Genomic DNA, 19,134 nt, shown 5'->3' with positions numbered 1-19,134 from the left:
CTGATGTAGGCATTTATAGCTATGCACTTTTCCTCTTACAACTGCTTTTGCTGCATCCCACAGGTTTTGTTATGTTGTGTTTCTATTTTTATTTATTTCAATAAATTTTTAATTTTTTTATTTCTTTATTCATTGTTCATGAACATGTATTTTAATTTCCATATGTTTGTACAGTTTTTAAAGGTCCTCCTGTTACTGATTTCTCATACTATTCCACTGTGATCAGAAAATATGCTTGATATGAATTCAGTGTTTAAAAATGGGCTGTGACTTGTTATTTGGCCTAACACATAGTCTGTCCTGGAGAATAATCCATGTGCTACTCAGTAGAATGTGCATTGTGCAGTTGCAGAGTGGAAAGCTGTGTAAATGTTAGGTCCATTCAGTAGAGATTACAGTTTAACTGATGATTTTTTGTCGTTTGGGTGATCTGTTCATTGATGATAGTGGGGTGTTGCTTATAGTTGAGTGTTGAGGTACTCTATTATTGTATTGCAGTCCATCTGTCCTTTAAGGTCTGTTAATATTTGCTTCTGTGTTTAGGTGCTTCAGTGTTGGTTGCATTTGCACTTATAATTGTGATATTGCTGTATTGATTTCTTTCTCATTATATAATTATCTTTGTATTTTATCTAATATAAGTATAGCTACTCTTGCTTTTTTGTTTCCATTTGTATGGGATATCTTTTACCATCCCTTCATTTTCAGTCTATGTATGTCTTTATAGGTGAACTGAGTTTCTTGTAGGCAGTATATAGTTGGATCTTGTCTTTAAATCCATTCAGCCACTCTGTCTTAATTGGAGAATTTAATTCATTTATATTCAAGGCTATTACTAACAAGTAAAAACATACTACTGCCACTTTTACTTGTTTTCTGGTCATTTTGCTACTCTCTTTTTTCTTTTGTTATTTCTCTCCTCATTTCTTCCTCTTTCTCTTCTCTCTCTCCTTCCTTCTTTATTCCTTTCCTTTTCTCCCTCCTTCCCTTTCTTCTTGTCTGTATTTATAGTGAGGTAATTTTCTCTGGGAGTGTGATTTAATTCTTTGCTTTTTAGGTGTCTATTATTTTTACGGTGTCTGTTACTGAATTTTGTTTTCTAGTTACCATGAGGCTAAAGAATATCATTGTAACCAGTGGTTTTAAACTGAGGAAAACTTAAGTTTGATTGCAAAGAACAAAAAGGAGAGAAACAAAAAGCTATAAACATTTATTACCCTGTAACTCTATCCCCCCTAACACACACACACATTTTGACATTTGGATCTCTTCAATATCTTTTTATATTGACTCCCAATTTAAAAATTGTTGGGTTATTATTATTTTAATAATTTTGTATTTTAGCCTTTTGTTATTGTTAATTGCTGTTTGCACCATTGTTCAATGATGTCTTAATTTGTTCTAATAAATACATACATATATATATATACACACACACAGATTTCTTAATGGCATGGGCATTTTCTTCACCATTGTTTTTCCAGCCTCTAGTTCCTATTGCCTAGCGAATAGAACACTTACACTAAATGCTTGTCAGATGAGTAAAAGAGCTCTTTACAGTGAGCAGATCTTAACACGTTGCTATATGTAATTTGATTTGAAATAATTTTCCAATAATTTAACTCATTTTGTTCTTTTTTAAACTTCTATTTTTTGACTGGGGTACATGTGTAAGATACGCAGGTTTGTTACATAAGTAAACGTGCATTATGGGGGCTGATTGTACAGATTATTGCATCACGCAGGTATTAAGCCTAGTATCTGTTAGTTATGTTTCCAGCTTCTCTCCCTCCCCCAACCCTCCACTCTCTGATAGGCCCCAGTGCGTGTTGTTCCTCTCTATGTGTCCATGTTCTCATCATTTAGCTTCCGCTTAAAAGTGAGAACATGCAGTATTTGGTTTTCTGTTCCTGCTTTAGTTTGCTTAGAATAATGACCTCCAACTGCATCCATGTCCCTGCAAAGGACATTATCTCATTTTTTTTTGTGGCTGCATGGTATTCCATGGTGTATATGTGCCACATTTTCTTTATCCAGTCTATCATTGATGGGCATTTGGATTAATTCCACGTATTTGCTATTGTGAATAGTGCTGCAAGGAACATATGCATGCATGTCTTTTTGCAATGGAACAATTTATAATCCTTTAGGCATATACACATTAATGGGATTGCTGTGTCGAATGGTAATTCTGTCCTTAGGTCTTTGAGGAATTACCACATTGTCTTCCACAATGGTTGAACTAATTTACACTCCCACCAACCGTGTAAAATGTTCCCTTTTCCCCACAATCTCACCAGCATCTGCTTTTTAACTTTTTAGTAATGGTCCTTCTTACTGGCATGAGTTGGTATCTTATTGTGGTTTTGATTTGCATTTCTCTAATGATCAGCGATGTTGAACTTTTTTAATATGCTTGTTGACCACATGTATGTCATCTTTTGAGAAGTGTCTGTTCACGTCCTTTGCCTGTTTTTTAATGGCCTTGTTTTTTTCTTGTAAATTTGGTTAAGTTCCTTGTAGATGCTGGATGTTAGACTTTTGTCAGATGCATATTTTGCCAAAATTTTATCCCATACTGTAGGTGTCTGTTAGTTCTCATGTTAGTTTATTTTTTTCTTTTTGCTGTGCAGAAGCTCTTTAATTTGATTAGATCCCATTTGTCAATTTTTGCTTTTGTCGCAATTGCTTTTGGTGTCTTCACCATGAAATGTTTGCCTGTGCCTATGTTCTGAATGGTATAGCCTAGGTGGTCTTCCGATGTTTTTACAGTCAACAAACCACTGCCCAAGGAAATCAGAGATGACACAAACAAGTATGAAAAACATTCCCTGTTCATGGATAAGAAGAATCAATATTGTTAAAATGGCGGTACTGCCCAAAACAATGTATAGACTAAATGCTATTCCCATTATACTACTACTGACATTCTTTGCAGAACTAGAAAAATCTGTTTTAAAATTCATATGGAACCATAAAAGAGCCCAAATAGCCAAGGCAATCCTAAGCAAAAAGAGCAAAGCTGGAGGTATCACACTGCCCAACTTCAAACTATACTACAGGACTACAGTAAGCCAAACAGCATGGTATTTGTACAAGAACAGACACATAAACCAGTGGAACAGAACAGAGAACTCGGAAATAAGACCATACATCTACAAACGTCTGATCTTTGACAAACCAGACAAAATCAAGCAATGGGGAAAGGACTCCCTATTAAGTAATTGATGCTGGGATAAGAGGCTAGCCATATAGAAAATTGAAACTGACCCCTTCTTTACATCATATACAAAAAATTGACTCAGGATGAATTAAAGACTTGAATGTAAATTTAACTCATTTTGATACTGTTTCTTGTGCATAAAAAATTTAATACCTCTTTAATGTGCTATATCCATTTGCTTGTATTTGCGATTATACTTCTATTGATCCAATCTCAGAAAAATTATTCTGTTTTCAATAAAGGCAATAAGATGGATGGATGATTTAGTTCATACCTTCATTTTCCCTGTCTGAAGGTCACTGTCCTATAGTATCTGATGTTCACTGTCTGAAGACCATTGATATGTATATTTTATCAAAATTTTCTTAGTTTATTTAAGGCAAGAGTACAAACCTAGTCCTTATTATGCCATGTGTCCGGAATAAGTTCCAGTGTTATAAAAACATATGAATTCTAATGTGAATACCAGCCAAAGTAGACTTCACAGGAAAAACAGTACAAAAGTGAAAGAGAAACATTTTATAATGATAAAATAATTGATTCATTTAAAAGACAAAACAATTTGAAATGCATATGCTCTTAATAATATAACTTCAAATTATATAAAGTAAAATTTTACATAGCTAAAAATGAACAGCCAAATTCATAATCTAAAGATTTCAAGTGGGGTTTATACCAGGTATGCAGGGAAGGGTTAACATATACAAGTCATAAATGTGATACATCATGTAAACATAATTAAAAACAAAAATTATATGATCATCTCAATAGACACAGAAAAAGCATTTGGCAAAATTCAGAATCCCTTTATGGTTAAAATCTTCAGCAAAATTGGCATAGAAGGGGCATATGATACAAGCCATCTATAACAAACCCACAGACAACATCAGACTGAACAGGGAAAAGTTGAAAAGCATTCCCCCTGAGAATATGATGCCCACTCACCACATCTATTAACCATAGTTCTGGAAGTCCTAGCCAGAGCAGTCAGATGAAAGAAAGAAAGGGCATGCAAGTCAGTAAAGAGGAGGTCAAACTGTCACTGATTTCCAATGATATAATTGTGTATCTAGATAACTCTAAAGACTCATCTAAAGAGCTCCTAGATCTGATAAATTCACTTAAGTTTCAGGACACAAAACATCAATATATACAAATCATTAGCACTGCTATACACCAACAACAATCAAGCTGAGAATCAAATCAAGAACTTAATCCCTTTTACAACAACTGCAATATACATATATATGTATATAAACACACACATAAATATATGTATATGCATATGATATACATATTATATACATATGTATATGCATATGATATACATATTATATACATATGTATATGCATATGATATACATATTATATACATATGTATATGCATATGATATACATATTATATACATATGTATATGCATATGATATACATATTATATACATATGTATATGCATATGATATACATATTATATACATATGTATATGCATATGATATACATATTATATACATATGTATATGCATATGATATACATATGTATATAATATGTATATGCATATGATATACATATTATATACATGTGTATATGCATATGATATACATATTATATACATGTGTATATGCATATGATATACATATTATATACATATGTATATGTATTATAATATACATATTATATACATATGTATATGTATTATACATATTATATACATATGTATATGTATATAATATACATATATGTATATGTATTATACATATATACATACGTATATGTATAATATACATACGTATATGTATTATAATATACATACGTATATGTATTATAATATACATACGTATATGTATTATAATATACATGTATATGTATTATAATATACATATATACGTGTATATGTATATAATATACATATTATATACATATGTATATGTATTATACATACGTACGTAAGTATATGTATTATACATATATACATATTATATACATATGTATCTCTTAGGAGCATCCAAAGCCAAGGAGGTGAAAGATCTCTTCAAGGAAAACGGCAAAACACTGCTGAAAGATATCATTGACCACAGAAACAAATAGATAACACATCTCATGCTAATGGATGGGTAGAATCAGTATTGTGAAAATGACCATACTCTCCAAAGCAATATACAGATTCAGTGCAATTCTCATCAAAATACCATCATCATTCTTCACAAAACTAGAAAAAACAATCCTAAAATTCATATAGAACCAAAACAAGAGCCTGCCTAGCCAAAGCAAGACCAAACAAAAATAATAAATTTGGATGTATCACATTACCCAACTTCAAACTATATTACAAGGCTATCCTTACTGAAACAACATGGTACTGGTATAAAAATAGGTACATAGACCAATGAAACAGAATAGAGAACCCAGAAATGAAACCAAACACTTAGAGCCAACTGATCTTCATCAAAGCAAATGAAAACATAAAGTTTGGAAAAGACACCCTATTCAACAAATGGGAATGGAATATTTGGAAAGCCACATGAAGAAGAATGAAACTGAATTCTCATCTCTCATCTTATACAAAAATCAACTCAAGATGGATCAAAGACTTTAATATCATAAACCATAAAAATTCTACAAGATAAGATTGGAAAAAACATTAAAAACATCGGCTTGGTTCTTCATGACCAAGAAACCAAAATCAAACACAACAAAAACAAAGATAAATAGATTGAACATAATTAGACTAAAAAGCTTCTGCACAGCAAAAGGAAATAATCAGCAAACAGACAACACATAGAGTAGGAGAAAACCTTTGCAATCTATACATCCGACAAAAACTCATATCCAGAATCCACAAGGAACTCAAACAAATCAGCAAGACAAAAAAAAAAGTCCATCAAAAAGTGGGCTAAGGACATGAATAGAAAATTCTTAAAAGAAGATATACAAATGGCCAACAAATATATGAAAAAAATGCTCAGCATCACTAATTATCAGGGAAATGCAAAGTAAAAACACACTGAGATATCACCTTATTCTTGCAAGAATGGCCATACTTTCAAAATATAATAGATACTGACATGGATGTGGTGAAAAGGGAACACTTGCATTAATGGTGGGAATGTAAACTACTATAACCACTGTGGAAAACAGTATGGAGATTGCTTAGAGAACTAAAAGTAGAACCTCCATTTGATTCAGCAATCCCACTACTGGGTATCTACCTAGAGGAAAATATTTCATTATATGAAGAAGACATGCACATGCATGTTTATAGCAGCACAGTTTGCAATTGTAAAAATATGGAACCAGTCTAAATACCCATCAACCAATGAATAGATAAAATGTGGCATGGAATACTACCCAGCCATAAAAAGAAATAAAATAATAGGCCGGGCACGGTAGCTTATGCCTGTAATCCCAGCACTTTGGGAGACCGAAGCAGGCAGATCATCTAAGGTCAGGAGTTCAAGACCAGCCCGGTCAACATGGTGAAACCCCATCTCTACTAAATATACAAAAATTAGCTGGGTGTGGTGGAAGACACGTGTAAGACCAGCTACTTGGGAGGCTGAGGCAGGAGAATTGCTTGAACCTGGGAGGCAGAGGTTGCAGTGAGCCAAGATCGTGCCATTGTGCTCCAGCCTGGGCAACAAGAGTGAAACTTTGGCTCAAGAAAAGAAAAGAAGAGAAGAGAAGAGAGAAAGAGAAGAAAAGAAAAGAAAAGAACGTGAAATAATGGCATTTGCAGCAACCTGAATGGACTTGGAGGTTATTATTCTAAGTGAAGTAACTCGGGAGTGGAAAATCAAACATTGCATGTTCTTAGTTATAAATGGGAGCTAAGCTTTGAGGACACAAAATCCTAAGAATGATATAATGGACTTTGGGGACTTGAAAGGAAGGGTGGTAGGAGGGTGAAGGAGACCACACATTCTGTACAGTGTACACTGCTTGGGTGATGGGTGCATCAAAATCTCAGAAACCATTGCTAAATAACTTATCATGTAACCAAAAACCACCTCTTCCCCTAAAAACTATTAAAATAAAGACAATTTAACACCTTTCCATCACCACTTGATCAAATGAATATCAGTATGAAAAAAGAAAAGTTAAAAAATAAAACAGAAATAAATATTTGACATTTATAACCAATTAACTATATATATATATTTTTTTTCCATTGGTAAATATTACCAAACATTTAACAAGATAGAATATATGATGAGTTATACGTTGTCTCAATATATTTGAACTTTTTATATCATAGAAAGTACATTCTCTGATCACAAGCATATTAAGTTAGAAATAAATAAAAATCAGATACTTAGAGAAACACAAGCTATCTGGGAAATAAACCATAAACCTCTGTACATTCTGTAACTAATGTTTTAAAAATTCCTTATATTGGGGGGTGTGTGTGTGTGTGTTTTGTTATTAGACTTACCATATGTCAAACAAATATATCAGTCTTTCGCAGAACAAATTTTTCCTTGTATTTTTCTCTGTCCTTAATTTCTACTTTTATATTTGCTGTTGCCGTTCTTCCTCCTTTAGTTTTAATGTAATCTGTTTTTGTAGCTTATCGTGGATGTTTAGAAAATTGATTTTGCATTATCTTTTTTAGGATCAATACACAAGACTATAAATATTTTTTAATACTGCTATGTTTGCATCCCACAAATTGTGATATATAGTAGTATCATTATTTTTCAGTATGAAAGGTTTTCCAACTTCCCTGTGAATTTTTTGTTTGATTCAAGTACAACTAAGAGAATGCCTTGAAGGAACACAATGTCTGCGTCTTTTAAGGAAAAAGACAATGATAAACAATTATAGTACAATGTTACAGTTGGGGACTTTTGATACATGGTAATTATTGGCATTATTAAGTCAACTTTTCTGTAAGTCGGCAATTATGCCAAAATGAAAATTTTAAATTAAGTAAGGCTTTTACTCTATTAAAAAACACTTACATCAGGAACTCAAGGATAATACAGCTTTAAAAAACTTATGTAAACATGTCATATTAAAAGATTAAGGAAGGAGGATTATACAGTTATCTCTACAGTTTTAGAAAAATACACTAAAAAATAAATATTTACTCCAAATTTTAATAATAATTCTTAGAAACCGTAAGATTGAAAGTTCTTGTTTGGATAGAGCACATCTATGAGAAATATATTGTATATTATGTTTAAAGCAAAACATTAGAAAGATATCTTTTATTTTGGAAACTAGGATGCCTGTTATAATTAATTTTAAATGCAAAATTTGAGGTGATTTTCGATAAAATAAGAGGAATAAAACTTGAAAATACATGAAAGAGTGAATATCAAGCAGAATCTAGATTCTTATGTATTGCAGGAGTCATAATGATATGGTTAAGATAAAAATAACTAGGCCAGGCATGGTGGCTCAAACCTGTAATCCCAGTACTTTGGGAGGCCGAGGCTGGTGGGTCATGAGGTCATGAGTTCAAGACTAGCCTGGCCAAGATGGTGAAACCTCGTCTTTACTAAAAATACAAAAATTAGCCAGGCATGATGGTGGGTACTTGTAATCCCAGCTACTCTGGATGCTGAGGCAGAGAACTGCTTGGACCCAGGAGGCAGAGGTTGCAGTGAGCTGAGATCGCGCCACTGCACTCTAGCTGGGGCGACAGCCAGGCTCTGTCTCAAAAAAAAAAAAATAAAAATAAAAAACTAATAAGATTGTATAGAACATGGTTAATTGTAAGGTCAGCATAAAACAAATACAAATAACATCTTTCTTATACATTATCAAAAGAAAAATGAAAATTATATAAGAAATTCATTTTACAGAGGAAATTTATGTCTACATGCAAATTGCCTAGGAATAAATTAGCAATAAATACATTGGAATATGGAATATAATCTATTAAAATTTACTGAACTATGTAAAAGAAAAAAATTAGAGAATTGCTTTTAATGCGTGGCATAAGTCAATATTTAAAGACCTCAATTTTTTCCAGTCTCTCTCTCTTTTTTTTTTTTTTTTTTTGAGACAGGGTCTCGCTGTTATCGCCAGGCTAGCCTGCAGTGGCACCATCTCAGCTCACTGCAACCTCCGCCTCCCGGGTTCAAGCGATTCTCCTGCCTCATCCTCCCGAGTAGCTAAGACTACAGGCACGTGCCACCAAACCCAGCTAATTTTTGTATTTTTAGTAGAGACAGTGTTCCACCATTTGGCCAGGATTGTTTCAAACTTCTGACCTCAAGTGATCCACCTGCCTCAGCCTCCCAAATTGCTGGGATCATAGGCATGAGCCTCCATGCCTGGCCTTTACTATTAATTCACAGTAATATCAGTCTGTTCCATCTAGGATACTTTTTGAAACCTAATAATTTCTTTCTAAAGTTTATATGGAAGACTAGATGGGTGGAAGTGGGAATTACAAAGAAACATTTAAAAAGAGTAAAATGGTTTACCAATTTAAGGATCCCTGCCTATACTTATAAAAATACGATATTTATCTAAACATGATAATTATGTTAATTCAAACCAGACAATAATGATGGAATAGCAAAATTAAATAATGAAAGAGGAAGACTAAATATATGTACTATAGCTCAGATTTTGTTAAATTTGGATTTTCTTCTTTTTTTTTTTTTTTTTTTGAGACGGAGTCTCGCTCTGTCACCCAGGCTAGGGTGCAGTGGCGCGATCTCGGCTCACTGCAAGCTCCACCCCCCGGGTTCATGCCATTCTCTTGCCTCAGCCTCCTGAGCAGCTGGGACTACAGGTGCCCGCCACATGCCTGGCTAATTTTTTGTATTTTTAGTAGAGATGGGGTTTCACGGTGTTAGCCAGGTAACTCCTGACCTCGTGATCCACCCGTCTCGGCCTCCCAAAGTGCTGGGATTACAGGTGTGAGCCACTGCGCCCGGCCAAATTTGGTCTTTCAAATCAATGATATTATTCAATATTATTTATACCACACATATGTAAATGCTGTATTATGCTGAAATATTTAAGCATTTGTTTTTGTGCCCCCAGTCAAATGATCACAGATCACATACATCTATGATATGTATATAATAGTGAAAATCCTACATCCCTGAGATAATTACTTGTTGATTTAATTTCTGCTATTTTCTGTTACTAGATATACTGCATTTATGTTTTTAAATAGAATTCACCTTGTGTGTGTAGTGCATACACATCTGAGGTGTGCACACACACATGCACACATATGCCCCCTCATATGTGTGCATAAGCACACTCAGGTACACTTATTTTTGAGTTTATGCTAGCTTTGTATGAGTAATTTCTAGTTTTTTTGTGTTTTTGTTTTGAATCAATTTATATACTAAGGAAATTATGCATTCTTTCTTTTCCTTTCTGAACTATGAATTCTGGGCCCAGGGACTTTATTAGAGGAATTCTTTGATGAAGTTCTTTGATAACCTTCTCATTAATTATTTGTATGACAAATATTTTAGTATTGATTTCTTCTAGAGTCAGTTTTGAATATTTCAGACCACACATTTTAAAAAATGATTTGAGATTGGCACTTCATTTTTGGTTTATATTATGTTATTAATTATAATTCCTGTTTTTTCTCCTGAGTTTTCCATATTCTGTTTATATCATTGTACTTTTTGAGTAGCTAAATATATTTTTAAAAATATTCTCATGCCATAGAAGAAAGAGCCTAAACACCTTTTGTGTGATCCATATCACTAGTTAGAATAAAGATCAAATAAACAATTTTAAATGCTATTAAGTTTTGATCAAATATTATTTCTCCACACCAGAATACCAAGTGAATGATGTGAAGTGTAAACCAACCATTGTTGTGTTTCATGTTACTGTCATACACTTGTTTCCTTCAGCATAATGTTAGCAAAAATTGTGTGTGCAGTCATCAGATAAATTTTCTGGGCATGATTTCCTTCCAGATGTAATTTTATGATCATCCATTTTCCAATTTCCTATGAAATTCACTTATTTAGTAAGAATTTAGTGAATCTCTTCTGTGCACACTGCTTTGTACTGAAATTGGTGATTTAAAAAGAAGTTAAAATGTGTTCTTTATTAGTACTTTTTGGGAACATTGATTGTACATGTGCATCAAAGACATGCACATAGGAAGAATCTGCAACAATTTAATTTACATACAATATGAACTATAAAAATGTGTGATACAGAAACTGTGTCTAAAATAACAAACTAGCCCTGCAGGAAATAAATTAGACAATGAGAATCTGTACTTGAACTGGACATTGAATAATAAGTAAATTTTAAGAGCCAACAGGAATAGAAAGACAATTGGAAAATTAGGTATATGAAAATAATATTTTTTGAAAACCTCTTTTCTGTTTTTATTCCGTTAAAATTTTAGTATGTTGGCGCAAGATAAGTCTAAGAGATTACCATAGAATAGTAAATATGTGCTATAGACCTTAATGGTTTATCTAAATGCAGAAGTTTATTATATGGTTTAAGTCTGTATTGATTCAGAAAAAAATGCATTATTTTTATATTTACTTTCCCTGCTGAGTCATTTGGCCTTCTTTTTAGAAATGTATATGGGTTATTCACATTATATCAACCACATGTATAGACAATTGAAGAAAGCTGTAAACAAAAAAAAATTGCTCTGATCCTCACATAATTTATATTCTAGATACAAAAGATACAATTTAATAAACAAGTCAGATAATATGCACTTTATGACAGGAGACATTATCCATGTCAAAGGTTCATAAACAGTCCCCTGGATATGACCATGGCATGCCAATGTATGTATTGTGGAAATATCATAATGTTGTAACCGAGCGAGTTGTAGAGAAATGCCACACTATGAGACGAATTCAGGAGTCCTTTATTAGCCGGCAACCGAGAGACCCTTAGTGCTCGAAATTCTCTTGGCCCCGGAGAAGGGGCTAGATTTTCTTTTATACTTTGGTTTAGAAAGGGGAGGGGGAGCTTAGCTGAAGCAATCAGCTAAGTAAAAAAGGCAAAAAAGTTAAAAGGACAAATGGTTAAGGGAAAACAAACAGTTCCAGGTGCAGGGGCTTTAAATCCATCACAAGGTGATAGACCTGGGGGCTTTGGGTGCTATCAACGGGACACAAACCCTGGGGGCTTTGGGTCCTATCAACCAGGGGAATTCCTGGGAACTGCAGATATAGCTTGCCACAGTGTCTTACCGGTTAATCGTGTTCTTTGATGTGCTGGGAGTCAGCCTGCACAAGTTAAGTCCTTGAGGAAGGGGGGTGGGTAAGAGGCTGCAAGGGGCTGCAAGTGAAGGAGCCAAACTGGAGTTTGTGTGGCTCTCTCAGCTAAGGGAGAGTCAATTCAGGTTAAAACAAGGCAGGATATCACAATAAGACCTTCCATGTGAAAAAGAATTGAAAGGAATCCTAGACTAAAGCAAATATGTAAAAAGTTTTTATAGAATGTTAAGCAGGAAATGATTGTGATTTGAAATAACAGGTTATAGGTGGGAATGGAAAGAGTAAATAGACCAAGGAAACATTTGAGATAAACATACTTTCTGTTGTTGTATTTATGCTGCAAGGGAACAGAGAAAAGGTATAAATGATTATTTTTCAAATTTTTGGCTTAAAAATGTGTTAATCCAGTGCCTGATACAGGGGGTATTAGTTAAGACTAACTGCTTTGGTTGCCAGGTAAAGAAACTCTACTTTGTCAGGAAAAGGCAGGAATCAATAAACTATGATCCACGGCTAAATTGATCTTGCCATCTGTTTTTGTAAATCGAGTTTAATTGCAACACAGCCATATCCATCACTGGAGCTTAATAGTTGCACCCAAACCTTATGTTTCATAAAACCTAAAATATTTGCAATCTAGCCCTATACAGAAGATGCTTACTGACCTTGGGCTAAAACGGAACAGTAAAATTCATCAGTGTTCAACGTGTTTTCAGGTGTTCAGACAGTGTTATCCGGACTCTGCCTCTGCATCTTTCAGTTCTGCCTCAGCATCGGCTCCTGCTTCAGTAGGCTCAGAAGGTGCTTCATGAGACAGCAACATTATCCTATCCATTTAGAATCCAGAGGGAGTAAACTTTGTCCAAAAATTTTAGCTAAGTTCATGGAAGTCACTGTCTGTACTGAGGTCTGGATTTCATGGCATCTATGGAGTTATAGGTGGAATAAAGTCATTTGGACTGAGGATTTGGAGTCTCCAAAGGAAAATCATGGTACTGTTATTACCCACACCTGATGTCCAGCATATTGGGAACATAGGAGAAGCATAAGGTCTTGAAAGATAAAAAAATACTTAATTTTAGTCATAATGAGTTAAAAAGATACAGTAATTAAAAAAATGAATACTCATGCAGAACATATGAGCTAGATAAAGTTTTGGTCTTTGGAGAATTTTATCTATATTGACTCTATTGTCTCTCACAATGCTGCTGTGAAATACATATCTCCATTTTTCAGATGAGAAAATTGAGGGAAACTGATGATATTCAGAAATAATAGCAACCAACTAATACTGTTTATTTACTATTTGCTAAATAATTTCCTAAATAAATTTTTAAAGTAATTATCTTTCCTGGCAATGCATAATTATTGAGAAGTCACTGTTGTAAGCATCAAATGCCTAGCTATGTACAAAAAGAGAAAGTTTCTGCAGTCTGGGAAATCATGCTACTATGACATAATAGTAAGCAGGTAGAAAAAGTTGGCTTTCAATACTTAAATACCATCAGCAAAGTATGACGGGAGGCCTTCATTTTAAGTGAATGCTGTATGTTTAGCCCAACTCCCTCTAAACATAACTGATATATGAATTGATATCGTACTAGATATTTCTGTTTTTGAGTCTCAGCATAATTTTGAGTGGAGAAAAAATACACATACATCTTTATCTGCGGTGAGATGCTCCCTCTATGTAAAGAAAATTGAAATAGAATTGTGTTGTTTCAGAAAAGCAAGATTAAATTTCTTTTGTTTAATAAATGTAAATTATTTACTTATTGAAAGTAGGTAAGGGGAAGATCATGATCACAGTTAATGATTATTGAGTCCTTGAAAAATACCAAATAGTCTTCACTTAAATCATCTTTAGATTAACGGGCATTATTATAAACCTATTTTACCAACATAGAAATTCTTGTGGTCAGCTGGGTGTTAATGCACCATATGCCGTATAGTCAGGATTTGAACCCAGTGAGATACAGCTAGAGCAGCATGCTTCTACTCACTACACCATGATGCCTCCATAGAACCCCGTGGTTTTCATTGGTGCTTCTTGTTCTCTTGTCTCAACTGTGAAAACATCTCAGACTTTGCAGTTGACTCAGAGAAGTAGAAAGGAAATTGCAGCCCCTTTCGTGATAATATCAGGGATAGGAAAGTGACTGCAAACATTGAACACAATTTTAAGAGTAAGAAATGCTTGGACTCACTGTTTCCTGAATCGCATAGTGGAGAATATGAATTCAGGCAGCGGCTGACTTTGTCCTCCAACTGTATAAGCAAGGCAGTAGACTCCAGGAGGGAATCTGAGATAAGTTTTTTAATTTGTTTTAGTTATTAGTTTTGTAACCTGTGACACCTGGAGGTGCAGTTTCTGTGGTCCTCTTTAAACGGATTATGGAGCAAGTTGATAAATAGTCCATCACCTAGAAAACAGTTACGAAGAACAGGCCTCAAAAACAACTTAATTAATGTCTATGTTTTTGGAAAAGAAATTCTCCCTTATGCTTTTCACAGTTAGAGAAATCTCAGGCACAAAAAAAGCCTTTTCCTAAGTATTAGCATATACATTTTTTAAAACAATGAGAATGTTTTAAATGTTACAAAGAAAATATAAGGAGACATAATAGTTACATTTCAATAATACACTTATGTACAAAGTAGTAAAAATCGTATGTTGTAATAGATGGGAATCGTATGTTGTAATGGATGGGAAATAGTAATTTGGTTCAAAATATTTGGAGCATGTTCATTAATCTAGATTAATACATTGTCTATTTAATTTAGATATAAATAACATTTTTATTTTATAATTATATAAGAACATAGCTATTTTTCAAATTTATACATTATTTCCTTAGAATCTGAAACTAAAATTTGGTTTTAACTGTATTGTCACCTTAGTTTTTCTTTTCGGAGATATGTAGTTTAGGTCAGCTTAGTAATATCCAGAATTTACACGTGTAAAATTTAGCAGGATTTTAAGATATACCGATATTGTCAAGAAAGTATTAAATAAATCATAAATTAATGAAAATTAATGATAAAATAATACTAACAATAATCGTGGAAAACATTGATCTTACTATCCTTGAAATACCAAAGAATTGGCACAATGATGGGATTTTTTTAGATTAAATGATCTAAATAATTGCTTCAGTCTTCTATTATACTTTCCCAAACTAGATTCTTAGGACTTTATGATATGTGGTAGTTAAGAGTATACAGAATGGAAGAAATAACTTCCAGTAAGTTGTTTGCTTAACATACTTATCACAGTTCTCACTTATAAGCTAATTTAAGCAATCTTTTTTAGGTATGCATGTTCTAAGCTAAATCTAACATGGTTTTATTTTCTGATCTCAAAGAAGATAAATCTTAATTCTACTGAAGATATTGTTATCAATATCACTGTCTCATAAGCTTGCTAATATTTAGATATTGTGATACATACATACATACATACATACTTGATAAAATATAGGAGTAGACACACCTAGAAACAGATCTACCTTTTTTAATGAGGCTTTAGCTCATGGCAACTTGAGCACAAAGAAAGCATGACTGTAGTATCCATAGTAATAATATACAGGAGTAATCCTACTTCATTGAAGTACATTTATGAAAGGATAGCATTGTACCACAATAAAAGTCATAAATTATAATGATACTGGTGAATGGATTTGTTAGAGAAAATAAGTAAAATGGTATTCAATTTGTAAGAATCATTTAACACTCAAAATTTTATTTTTCTCACTAACTTCTACGAAACTTTCTATTGTTTTTTTCTGGGATTTGACTTCTCCATTTGGCGAGCTGTCACTTTGACAGGGGTTAACACCAGAGATCATCTTTCTGGAGGGCCATTTTACTAGAAAGCTTGAAGACAGCTGTGGTGGGATTTGCTTTATATTAAACCCAGTTTAGAGGAGAATGCAAAGTCCCCAGGTATACTGTTAAAGCAGGGCATTTCAAAGTAACATCTTGCTTGGTTGCCACTGTGAACTGCTATATCTTTATATTGTTGAAGCAGTATTTTTTTTCCTCTGCCATTAAAGGTATTAATTGTAAGTGCTTGAAAAGAACTTGTAACAAAGCACCTCTGCTCCTACTATCATTTATTTAGTTTTAGCTTTCAAAACATAGAGAAGTAACTGTTGTTTTATTTTTATATAACAGCACTTTAAAATGTTTATTTTTATGCTGTTCCTAAACAAAGTCATAAAGTCGTCTCCATTAGAGATCTTTCTGCTTATTTCAAACATCAACAATTATCCATATGTGCTGAATAATTTTCACACTATATGAAAGCTTCGGGTTTTCCTTATAATTTTTCCCAATATAGAATTTTGAATCTACATGGTTTAAGTAGTCCAGACCTTTGGTACCCAGATATGGGTGAATTAATCATCGATGACTAATATATATTTTATATAGTTTGAATTTTATTAATTTGTATAATAAAGGGAACTTCAGCCTGTTGTATTCCATGGGAAAACAATCATCTGATACACAATGTTTACTTCCCAGCTTTGCAACTATAGTGACTGGAAATGATGAAGTAGTTCCCAGAATTTCAGTGTTAATTACAGTGTAGTACATCATTGGCACCTTGTTTTAGAAAAGAAAAACTTTTCAAGATTTGTATTACATTACCATCTACTTCAAATGCAGTTTAATTGTATAAGAAACACATTGTTTTTACAATTTTGATTTTGAGTATTTTCCTACTAAACTATATCAAAGATATTTAATGTTTTCAAAACATGTTTTTGTAAACATGTTTTGAAAGAAATAAAGAAATGAATCACCCTAATAAATATTTTTAAATTGTTTTAGATCTGGGATATTGTAGCTGTTATTGTGATACTCTGTCAGTTTTCCTCTTCGGGGCCTCCAAGAAAACCATTTCCCAGTTTATGAGGAAAACCATTTACAGCTTCATCACTCAATTAGGAATTGCTCTCAACCACAGGAAACTGCATAGTCAAGAGTATGCCCATTGTGTGAATGCATCCTGAGGTCCATTGTTGTCCTATGGTGGGGATATCAAAGTTGAACTCTTAGAACTCAATTTGGAACAATGTGAAGGCTTATTTTAAGTCCAGAGCTGTTTATAGAATCAGCAGAATCCTCCATTGTCACCTTATTGTTTGGCAGCTTCCCCCTCTGTCTAATCCTGCATTTCTCACTTCTTTACAGGTGTGTATCTCAAGAGCATTCCACAACAAAGATTCTGCCTGCAATCCTCCACTTCAAGGTCTGTTCCAGGAAACCTGTGTAACACAGTTATGCATAGAGTGGTCTTAGGAAGCTGACTGTAACATGAAAATTTAGAGTTGGATCTTTTGCTGATGTATTGAATATTCGTAAGAGCGTATGATACGTTTGTCTACCATAAACATGTCATTTCAAAAAACCCTCAAAGTTGCCTTGTAGAACATAATTTTAAAACTAGTGTGTAGGAATATTTCATATCAGTTATTCAGTCTTCTTAATATCTGAATCCAAATTAATCTTCCATTCTGCTTTCATTTATAAATAATATGATTTATTGTCAGATTCAATAATCTATATTTTCATTTATTCTGAAGTAGGAAATACCAGCATAAAAATAAATTATTTGAAACAAATCACATTGTTGTCCCATTTTACCATTACTCACATGTAGAAGATAATTGTTTTTAACAAAAACGATAAGAGAAACAGAAACTACCAATTATTAACTGATGCTTACTGGAAGCTTTAGAAGGATTTTCTTATTTAACTTTCAATCAAGTTTTTCATGGACATTGTTATTGACAAATAATTTTAATTTATCAAATCCTCACAGCAAATTATAGGTGCCATTATTAACAGATTTTTTTTTAAATCTGATTCATAGAAAAGGTTAATGATATGGTTTGGATCTTTAACTCCATCAAATCTCATATTGAATTGTAATCCCCAGTGCTGGAAGTGGGGCCTGGTGGGAGGTGATTAAATTATGGAGGCGGAGTTCTCGTGAATGCTATAGCACCATTCCCTTGATGCTGTCTTGTGATTGAGTTTTCATGACATTTGGTTGTTTAAAAGTTTGTGGCACCTTTCCCATCTCTCTCTTGCTCTTCCTGCAGCCATGTGAAGGGCTGTTCCCCCTTCGCCTTCTGCCATGATTGTAAATTTCCTGAGGCCTCCCCAAAAGCTGAGCAGATGTCAGCATCATGCTTCCTTAACAGCCGATGGAATTACGAGTCAATTAAATCTAATTTCCTTATAAATTACCAGTTTTTGGTTTTTCTTCATAGCAGTGAGGAAATGAATTAATTCAGCTAGTAAATGACAAATGCCATGAAAATAGCAAATAGCACAAGAAGATATCCAACCAAGACTAGGGGACTCCAGAACCTAAGGATTTCTGAAAGCATAGGTTTTTAAGAGTGTGAAGAAGCTAAGCCTGGGACACATTTAGGAACTCAATTACATAAGAAATAAAAATCATATGTAGACTATTTAAATTTAGAAGAGGAGGAGGAGAGGAGAAAGACGAGGAAGAGTAGGAGGAAGAAGACATTCTGGCTTAGCACATTTACTCTAGTCTGTAGGGAAAGCTCAGTTATACCCGTTCCCCACTAACCCTAAGAGGAGCTCTAATGTTCATAAGGGGCTTTCTCAAGGACTCAAATAAATCCTCAGGGATACAAAATAGGGTGGGATACCAAGCAGTAGAGTTGTGTGTGTGTGTG

Source organism: Pan paniscus, chromosome 17 (assembly GCF_029289425.2).
Source record: "Pan paniscus chromosome 17, NHGRI_mPanPan1-v2.0_pri, whole genome shotgun sequence".
Classification (NCBI taxonomy): Eukaryota; Metazoa; Chordata; class Mammalia; order Primates; family Hominidae; genus Pan; species Pan paniscus.
Note: the sequence above shows the minus strand (reverse complement) of the source record.